Consider the following 11,225-nt stretch of genomic DNA (forward strand, 5'->3'; position numbering starts at 1 on the left):
ACGGACCCCTGGACACACCAGAGGTGGGATCAGGTGCCTAGGAGGAGTAAGCATCCCCTGTTGACCGGTCACACCACCCGTGAGCCCCATAAATCATGTCAACTCTATCAGTCATAAATGCATGTACGTGTATGTATCATTTGTTTAGATTGTCTGTTGTGGATTCCTGATTGAAAAGAAAAGATGACATTGTTCTTGTATTTGTTGTATGTATTTATTATCTCAGTGGGATAGATTGTCCAGAGAGCTATTGTCACCTCCCTCCCTCCCCCCCCCCCCCCCCCCCCCCCCCCCCCCCCCCCCCCCCCCCCCCCCCCAACAGGGCCAAGTCATGTTTGATGTCTCCTTGTTTGAAAGCAGAACTAATCAATTCATTTGCCAAGTACACTTGTATAACTTTTTTAATTTGAATTTATCAGATGCAAAATTCAGTTTTAGCCAATCACTGGACCTGGAATGGCACTGAAAATACAAAGATTCATTGTTTATCCCTGAGGTACATATCAAGTTTCAGCTTTGTTGACTTATTGTTTTAAAAGAATTAATGTTATAAACCATGGACTTAGCACATTTTAGGAATTTAACAATTTTCCAAACTTCTTTTGTTATCTCTGCAGCAATTCAATTAAAAGACATGCAAGAAATATGTAATCAGATAAGAATTTGTAAGATATTCCAAAATGATCAAATATTGCCCTATGTGACTTCCAGCATGCTAGATGCAGCATATTTATGTTGACATGCCACTTATTTATGTTCACATGCAGCCTATTTATGTTGAAATGCAACTGATATAATATGTTGACATGCCAGATAAATATGTTGACATGAAACTTATTTATGTTGACATGCGGTTAACTATAAACACAACGCTAGAATTTTAATGAGGTTTGTCCATGATGTTATTGACCTGATGAGAGTATATTGAACAAAGACGATATAAAAACATGCACAATGTAAGAAATATATTGAAAGCAGTAAAACCTGGAAAAATAAAATTATCAATACGGAAATGACCTTTTTTCGCAAATGTAATTATTCTTGGTTGTACATGTGACGTCATTCCACTGCCAAGAGTAATATAAGCCAAATACTGCACAGTCCTCGCCATTGGAGTCGTTTGGTTCCCCAGGATACCAGTCACTGAAGGTTTTAACATCTGTTTTAACCTACCATCTTTAGTAATGATTAGAAATTCCTTTCAGATTATTGTTTGATAATACGTGTACTATGGTGAATACCCGGTACCTAGTTTCCAAGCCTACGAGTGTGAAGAGGATGTCAAGAAAAATTAAAGAGAATACATGCACAATGGGAAGGTGCGTTCTATGTCCGATTATAGTGATTAGTTTACTGCATGGAACATTTAACCACAGGTGAAGGTTGAGGTTGCTAATGATAATGATATTTTCAACTAATCGGGCTTCTGTGGCCGAGTGGTTAGAGCATCGCGCTCAAAATCACACGACCTCTCGGCGCGGGTCCGAATCCCGCTTTCGCCGGTAAGTGAGAAAGTTGCCTAGTTTACTTTCGGAAGTTCGGATGGTCTCTTCCTAGGTACATTGTAAATGGGTTCTTTCTTCCATTAATAAAAACTGGGCGTCACCAGATAACTGAAAAATTGTTGAGTGTGGCGGAAAACATCCATCAATCAACCAATCAACTAAATCGCAGTCTTGTTCATCTAAAACAAAATGTACTCAAGTCTGTTGACTTTCTGAGTCCATAGAAGTTTGTTAGTTCAGATTCAGATGCCTAGGCTTCTATTTTTCAAAACATTTCTCGACATCGGAGGTTATCCTGAAACATCCACGAAAATAAGAACTCTATTTCTAAAATATGTGCTTTGCTCAGTACGAGCTAGTGGATTACAGGGGGAAAATATTCGAAGAGACTTGATTTCATGAAAGAAGAACCTTGTTTTAGCACAGTAAGGTTTCAATTATTTAAAGACTTAAAATGTGTAAATGTGTCCATTTTTCACAAACAACGAAACTTGGCCTCAAACCCCAAGAATTATGATTTTACAGTATGTTGAGAAGTTCAGGTATCCTGAAACTGTGATCGAATTGACTGTTTTGATGTGATGCTACAAATGTTTTGCCTGATAAAGGATTTTTGGATCGAGTGTCCCAATCATGAATAGATGAAGATAACGAACAGTGATTAATCTCATAACTCCTATAATGTAAAACTTATACGGTACAAATTTTGATGCACCAGATGCGCATTTCGACAAATAATGTCTCTTCAGTGATGCTCAACCGAAATGTTTGAAATCCGAAATAACTATGAAATTTTAGAGCTAAATACATGTATAACCAAAAAATAGCGTGCCAAAAAAGTGGAGCCAAATTCGTCCAAGGATAAGAACTATGCATGAGAGAGTACACGATTAAGATTAGGGCAAACACGGACCCCTGGATATATCAGAGGTGAGATTAGGTGCCTAGGAGGAATAATCATCTCCTATACTAAATGCAGTCTTCTGAAAGTTTTGTTTAAGATGGATGTGTGTATATCCGACAGACAATTATAGTAAAGTGCATTACAAGTAGGATGCATTCCCAGAAAGTGATTATGCAGGAACGTGTTCTCTTCCTGTGTTTCCACTGTCACCATCTTGGCACCAACAGCGTCACAGTACAGCTGCGAATTAGAAACATAATGATATGGAATAGCGTCATTATGTAGCTGTGAATTAGAAACATAATGAGATGGAATAGTAATTGTTATCTCTATCTGTGACTCGTTGTTAACATGAACCTAGAAATGCTTGTGATGTACTGGATGTGTATAACAGCAAAAATTAAAAATGATTGATCAATGTTCATTTTTTCACCTTTTTCATATCATAGAATATTATGACGGTTTAACATTTCTTGTTTGAAAGAAAGGGTGAAGATAATGAACAGAAATAAATTAATCAATTCTATGAAGAATACAAAATTAGAAGTAGTGCAAACATGGATTTTAGAAAACACTGTCATGTGGGTAAGCATCCCCTGTTGAACAATCACACATATTCATCACTTATATACTTTCCATAGTCAAAATAAGAATGAAACACGACAGACAACATTTGGTATTTGCAACATGTAACTTTCCAGTCGTGCAGTAACATACATGTAAGAAATGCAAATATTCCTCTTAAACAGTGCTGGATGCCTCTGTATGCCGTGATCTGGGTTTAAAAAAAAAGACCGAATACGACTTTGTCAGTGAGATTGGATTTGACTGTTAAATTAAATACACATTAAAATAGCCATGTGTACGCTTTTCATGAACCAGGGTTGTTTTAAAACGACAAATCTTTTTATATTGATTATATCCGATGTAAAAGATCTTCCGGGGAAAAAACTCATCTAATTGGTTTCTTTGGTCATGTGTCTAAAAGGATAAGTATCGTGTTTCCATGGAATAAAAAAAATGCCCACCCTTACGGAATTATGTACTGGTGTTGTGACGTCATAGTCGGACGTATTAAAGACCAGAATTGTCTTGCAAATAAAAATGAATGTTTAATTCATTGTAATAAAGAATTCGTTGCTTGACTTTTCGATGCGAGTCTTATGCTTTATTTACCCTAAAATAAGTTTTCCGTCGTGGGGTGACCCTTTTTAGGGCAGATAAAGTTCCATATAGCCCTCAATACATTGTCGTATACTATTGCTTCCAGTCCACACTCTCTTTGAAATATGATGATGGAAAGAATCGACGAGACACACCCGTGGGTAACGGACAATGTCCTCAATAGTATACATTACTTTATAATTTCGTCACACATACCACGGAATTCAGGACTGAACACAACAGCGCATCTTACAGTGAAGTAGAGATCGACAAAAACAAATTACCACCAAAATAAAAAGAAATATAGTGAGTAAAATGCATTAAAAGGACCCATTTCGTCTAAATCAAGACACCATCCACTACACACCGAAATGAGATAAGGAAAACTGCGACCTAACCAAAACGTACACAAAAAAATAACAATCCGCTTAAGCCTATAGTAAATGGCCAACAGCATCCAACAGAAAACATAACCGAGTACGTTAAGTTTCAACTTGAGAATATCCCTTGCTAGTGACGCACAGGTTACTACATATTTTGAGAGAGAAAAATCTTTCAAATGTAAAACAACCATTAACAGAATTATCTACTCTATTTTATATGGACATGAAGAGCACTTTATCCCAGTATACATAGGACAGAAGCTCGTGATACCATTAAAACGCATTACAAGAACGTCGTGAAAAATAAGTAGACACGGAAAGTATATCAACAATGTTGGATGCTGATCTTGACAATGATAATTTTAGTTTTGATAACAAACACTACATGTAGACTAAAGGGTCCATTATTGGATCAAAACTTGGACGAAACTATGCTTGTGTGTGCATGGGGATGGGAGCGAATTCTTCTTGAAAAATCTGGAAAACTACCATTATTTTATGTACAATATTTTGATGATGTTTTGGCACCTGAATGGGTACAGAAGAAGAACTTAAACAATTCCATAAAACTGCAAGTGATATACATCCAAACATTCAGCTTGACTTACGTCTATCAAACACCAAAATGGATTTGCTTGATTAACAATCTCAATATCAGACGGAATCTTTCTACCTGATTTATACTGCAACCCCACCGATAAACATATGTTCCTTAATAAAACCTCACCGATAAACATATGTACCTTAATAAACCCTCTAACCACCCCGGATCTACAAAACATCAATTCCTTTTCGACTTGGGGAGCCCAAGCGTAAAATATGTTTCACAGAAGAAAAAATATCCAATTCAGCAAAAGAAAAAAAAAAGGGATTTTTTTAAAGAAAACGCGGTTATCTAGATAATGATGATAGTAATGTGAATATCCGGGTAACAACAAAGTGGAACTGTAAAACATTGTAGCTTTTTAAATATATTCCAAATTCTATATCAATAGCCGTGTTTCGAGTTACTCCGGAACACCCGGGATTTTTCGTATTTAGCCACGCCGGTCACGTGATATGAGCAAAATGTTCCACAGGGGTACTTCCGGTTAATTTTGTTTACACTGGTAACAAAATTGTTTTTGACAAAATATAGATTTTGCGGCACAAACTGTCGCAAATCAGATAAAGGATAGCAAGGGATATATATTTACTTGGGAAGATGTCAAAGTTTACCTTTTCCCAAACCCGGGAAAAGCGTTCACGCAGAGGAAACGATGGCGTCATTTGTGTAGAAAACCACGAGCAGCCGAAATTGAGTGCGATTATTACATTCCGTGAAAGCTGAACCAACAAAGAAACATCATTGTTCTAGCCAGTTTGCTTATATTAACTTTTAGGAAAACCAAGAGGTTTGTACTGACTCTTAAAAATATAATATAGACTGTGCAAAATCTTGTCAATCTTCAAGAATAGGTATACTTGTACCCTCATCTACATCTGAGCAGTGTATGTATTTTACAACGGTGTTCATGAGACATTAAATAGATGATAAAGCATCATATATTAGAGAATTTCAATTATGAACTTATGGTTCAGGCTCATAAAAATTATGAAGCAATTTCACAAGGGAGTGAGAGGGGGGGGGGGGGGGGGGGGGGGGGGTATATATATCTGCTAATTAAATAAAATATGAGAACACCAGATAATATATCCCTACGGATCTATACTAGAATTTGCATGATCATTTATTCAAGCTCCATACTGATGGTTCATTCACTGCAAAATTTTGAATTATATCAAAGAACATTGATCTTTTCTCCAACTTTTAATACCAATCAAGCACAGGCAATATGCATCGCTTGGGGTCGAATTTACTATTTAAGAGTACTCTTTAATAGTAAATTCGAACACAAGTGATGCATATTGCCTGTGCAATCAAGGTACTTTACATGTACATCAGATATGTACATTTCCACTCAAACTACTTGTATACAAGAATGGAACCAGCTGAACATGAGCCAGGTTATATATTATATATTTGCTCTCCTACCCCTTTGATTCAGTACTGTGTAAGGAAATATACTATTGAGTATATATATTTCTTAAAAAGAATAACAATTTTCATTCATATTTTATTCAACATATATATACACAGGTTGATAACAATGGCTGATCTGCATATAATGACTGCTAGTTATTGGCTGGTATGCAGTGAAAGGGAGCTAAAAAGGAGTAAAAAGTTCATATCAGCCAGGTGAGAATTAATTTCTTCTTTTTTGTGTGTTATACATATGTAATTCTTTTCTTTTGCTGCTTCAAATCTTGTGTATTTGAAAATTTTCAGTCTAATATTTGGCAATGTTATAGGTAGTGTGGTTTAAATAAACCAGTGTTAAGGAATATCCAGTAATGGCATGACATCATGAGAGTTTGGCATACCGACATTCAGATGATTAATGATGAAACTGAAGACCTCAAGTGAAAGGCATGGAAAATTATCCTGTTCCCATTAACCTGGAAAAGAGGAGGGATGCCACAATATTGATAATAGACTTTTGTCAATTTGAGAAGCAAAGATGTAAAAAAAAAAATAAAAAAAAAAAATAAATAAATAAATAAATAAATAATGCTGAAATTATAATTCATGTATTTGTTAAAAATACTGTTCACTGTACATACATGTATATTTTTTTTAACTTATTTGGAAATACATGAAGTAATTCATATTAAAACTGAATGTATGAGTTTTCATGATTTTTATCAATAAAGCTTACCATATTTATTGTACAAATATCTGATTTCCCCTATACATTGTAGTCATATGAGAGCTTGCTTGCATTCAGAGATATGACATCATGTATAAAGCCGAGTTAAACAACTTCAAAATCTACCCAACATGTTTTAAATGAACACAAAAGATTCTTCCTAATTTCTTCTCTCTTTTTTTCAATTTTGTTCATAAATTTATATTTAAGTCAATTCACCTTTTTCAAACTTTTGATGCATATGACGGATTTCCTCTGTATTGCTATATCTATCAGGCCCAGCACAATCTCTATATTTAACTATATAGTTTTATAAAGCTATTTCAAACAGCTTCATTAAGCTAGTTTCGATTAAATTTCTTAAGTGCAATGACACATAACAATATACATGTACTTTGAACTAACCACAACACTATTCTATGTATAGATCATATGTCATTTTAAGAATTTTCATGAAAAGAGAATTTCTTTTGTATTGATAACTGTCCACTGCCTTATGTGTGTCGAAGCTTTGATAAGTATATGATGACTTTACAATGTGGAATCTGTAACAACTTAATAATCCTAAACATTTGACAATTTTGAATCAAAATTCTTCCTAAGGTACATAGTTTAAGAAGCTTTTTTTGTTTACAGTGTGTTGTTTCAAGTACAAGGATGAAATATTTTCACTTAGAAATTAAATTTTTATGCTTTAAAAATATATTTGATAGAAGATTTGAAATAGTTATATCAAGCAATTTCAATTAGCTTTAAAAAGCTATATAGCTTGATTAGCATATTTATATAGCTAATTATACTAGAGATTGTGCTGGACCAGTCTATGAGCACATATTGAAATTATGTTGCTGAAAGGAATTATAATATTACCTTAATCATGATCAGATATATATTTTGTTCAGTGATATAAATATGAGCAGTAATCACAAATACCTACTGGATTGTGAAAAGTCAATAAAATGACTACAACAATAAATAGTCATGCTAAAAATTCTTCCAATTACATAAGTATATCATTAGAAGTCAAACTCCAAAGACTTAATTTGTAGCACAAGTATTAGTTGAGAAATAATTATTTTCAAATTCAATCTAATTAAAATTAGATCTTTGATCCGCTCATGCAATCGCTACACAAAGGACTATACACCAGTTTCATAACAAGTGCAGTCTTTTCTTAGAGATCAGCTGAGCATAGTGAAGATTCAAGTAAATTAAAAGTCAAATCAATCTAATTAAAATTAGATCTTTGATCCGCTCATGCAATCGCTACACTTTGTGTAGCGATTGCATGAACGGATCAAAGATCTAATTTTAATTAGATCGTTTCAAATTAGACAGCATATTGACTATACCCAAGTAGATAATTTTATCCTCACCCACATATGGCTATACCATTGCACTCAGAAACCCAGACTAATTCAATTTAAACTAGCTTTAAATAATAAAGCCATTTCAAATACCTATAATATTATAGCTAATCTATTACTTTTCACTGTGTATTGTCATTATCTATATTTTATATCAATATTTATCAGGTCCAGTCCAAAGACTATTTCTACCTATGTAGCTACTTATAGCTACCTAGGTATTTAAACCTACTCCAGGTAGCTATTTTTACCTACATTTTCCTTTACTTGCATTTTGTGGCCAAACGCAGGAACAGCGCAACATGGTGTGTACCAAATTTCTTGATTCACTTATACTGACAATGAATACCACAAAAATATTGGACAAAAAATGATTACTTTCAAATTTGCATCAATAACTGCACCCACTTCCATTCTCTAGGAACTTAGGATCAAAGATACATGATAAGAAGTCTAGAATGTTTTACAAATCTTTATTAATTTTAAAGTTAACATTCATGCACTCTTACATTAAAAGTTTTTGAGTCGATTTTTCATGCAATTTTCTCTACATTTTCCACCCTCGTAAAGCATTTAAATTTACACTCCGAATTTTGTCATGCACATGTACAACATGATACATAAAACGACTGACCTGTTTAAAAGATGTGCCTTAATTATTATTTATTTATATCTTTAAAAACATGTAAAAGTAGGTAAAACTAGCTACTTTAAGTAGCTTTAAATACCTAGGTAGCTATTAATAGCTACGTAGGTAGAAATAGTCTTTGGAATGGACCTGAATATATATGTTACATGTTTATGCCCATTTTGGCCCTGATTTGGTAACGTAAATTCTATTTCACATAAGCCCTATAGACTGTACTGGACCTAATGCCTGCTTTAAATGAAGCAGTGCACATTGTGTTTTGTTTAATCATATATATATATAATGTCGTCATAATTTTCATTTTACCAGTTTGACAGGTTTCAGTGAGTCTAATACGTTCTTTTCCTTTACCCCTCCGGTTACTAGACAGCTGGGCCGGGCCTTGTGTGAGTTACACGACATCGTCTTCTGTTCTTGACGAAGTCTTTCGTTGTATTTCGTAGATCAATAGTAGCTTATCAAACGCTCATAAACAAATATGTACCGCATACACCCCAAACTATTAAATGTGTATTTCAATTTCATGATGATCGACAAAATTAAGCCTAGGCCTAATACACGAAGTGTCGACTGTTGGTAAACAAAGGTAAACAACGATAAACCGGAAGTAACCCTGTGGAACATTTTTGACGCGGCGTGACTAAACACAGAATAAACACTGTGTTCCGGAGTAACTCGAAACACGGCTATTGGCAATACCATGGTCAGAAGATCAGAAAATCTGGTATCTTTTTCCAAAAAAATACACATACCAAATATGAAAGATGGTGTAGAGATATGACAATGTTAACAGTTGGTGTTTTTTTAATTCTAAAATACTAGGTCAAAGGTCAAGGTGAAAAAGTCAGCAAATTTGGTATTGTTCGAAAGGTCTTACAAGAAATGCATATATAACTCTTCAGATAACTTTTTTTTTTTAAAATATGATTGTTTAAATATTTCTAATGCGCAAAAAGGTAAATCGTAATCTGTAAAATACAAACATAAGACATATCTTTCAAAACGTAAGGGGTACTGCTTTTATATTTAGCATGTGCATTTCTTGTACGAAAACCTTTAAAATATGTAGTATCTTGTACATAACTAAGAAGGGATCTTTTGTGTTGCTTTACAGCGAATTACAGAAGACCGGTTGAGTTTTCAATTGCCTGCTGGATTGATCAACAGACTTTACAATTTGGTCAGCAAAGTATCACATTTGGTCTGAATTTAGGTCACAAAGTTACTCAGGTATGACAAAGAATTGACAACTTTTTTTTCTCAGTGTGAGTGACAACCCCATAAATAAGATAATTTAACACTTCAGTTTTACTGATTATTTCAGGAAAAAGAATTTCTCTAATTGTATAAGTTAATAATTTCTTTGTTAAAATATCTCTCCATCTTATTTTTTTCATGGTTATAAGCTGAAAGATGTTGTAAAATTCCCAAAGGTAGATGTGCACTAACCAACCCTAAAAACTATAAATAGAATAGAAGACTGAACCTAAATGGTTTAGCTATAATAACAAGAATTCTATTGGTCAGAAACAGTAACAATAGAAGAGTTTTCTGGAAGTTTTCTTTGTGTGACCTCAAATATAGATTGACAAACAGATGAATGGTACATATACATGTGGACACTTTGTGAGATGTCTAATGAATTTTTTTAAAAAGTGAAATTGAGTTTAGTTAAGTTCAATTTAATCAATAAAAATTGTATTTGAGAGAGAGAGAGAGAGAGAGAGAGAGAGAGAGAGAGAGAGAGAGAATGCACCCTTTTCTTTACTTAAAGTAATCAAAAGTATTTTTGAAAGAAAAATATAATCAAATTTGATTTTATTCCAAATTTATTGATTTAAAAACACTTGAAATAATGTTTCAGAGAGAGAGAGAGAGAGAGCACCTTTAATTAAACATGTTAAAGTAATCAAATGTATATCTGAGAGAGAAATATATTCAATTTGATTTAATTGATGTTCACTTTGAAAAAAAATTCCTAGGGAAATAGCTGCAAAAGACACTGAAATAAACTCAGATTTACCTGTAAAAGCAATCTATGCTTGAGTAATTTTGTGACCTAAATTCAGACCAAATGTGATTCTTGGCTGACCAAATACTTTTCATTTCCATTAGTGGAACTCTTCAAATTAAAGGCGCGTAAAGTCGTGCTACCGGGACAACATACGTAAACATTACTTAGGCATACATAATATAAATTATGGTATCGGATACATATTTTATATAACCGACTTGAACCACAACATTGATTAAAATTCTAAAGTCAAATTCAGGAATTGATTATTCTTACAAGAAAACAGATGAACTTATTAAACTATGTGAGGGAGTGCAGGTACTAAATTTGCCAAATCTGACCGATATAAAGCACCAATCACAAGAAGAACTGTGAAGGGAAAAACCTATATGCACATCCAACACAAAACTTTTAATGTGAGTAATATGGTTTTAAAGTTATTCTGTCAGACTATGAAGACATTCTATTTTATCATACAATTAGGAGAGG

At 33.8% G+C, this 11,225-nt stretch overlaps 1 protein-coding gene and 2 long non-coding RNA genes across 3 annotated transcripts in view; 2 read left to right on the top strand and 1 right to left on the bottom strand.

Annotated features, from left to right (window-relative positions):
* The window catches only part of LOC125662738 (transmembrane protein 267-like), a 6,199-nt gene extending 6,005 nt beyond the window's left edge, over positions 1–194 (top strand). The window contains exon 3 of the mRNA XM_048895067.2: positions 1–194. This exon is cut by the window's left edge and continues 1,002 nt beyond it. The gene's annotated coding sequence lies outside the window, so the exon portion shown is untranslated.
* Positions 195–4,953: 4,759 nt separating this feature from the next.
* Positions 4,954–7,970, top strand: LOC125646063 (uncharacterized). Its single transcript, XR_007359567.2, has 2 exons — positions 4,954–5,350; positions 6,097–7,970. It is a non-coding gene; the product is annotated as an uncharacterized LOC125646063 (long non-coding RNA).
* Positions 6,060–9,168, bottom strand: LOC125646057 (uncharacterized). Its single transcript, XR_008797617.1, has 2 exons — positions 9,029–9,168; positions 6,060–6,455 (listed from the first exon to the last, which is right to left on the bottom strand). It is a non-coding gene; the product is annotated as an uncharacterized LOC125646057 (long non-coding RNA).
* Between the last annotated feature and the right edge of the window lie 2,057 nt (positions 9,169–11,225).

This window comes from Ostrea edulis, chromosome 8, assembly GCF_947568905.1.
Source record: "Ostrea edulis chromosome 8, xbOstEdul1.1, whole genome shotgun sequence".
Lineage (NCBI taxonomy): Eukaryota > Metazoa > Mollusca > Bivalvia > Ostreida > Ostreidae > Ostrea > Ostrea edulis.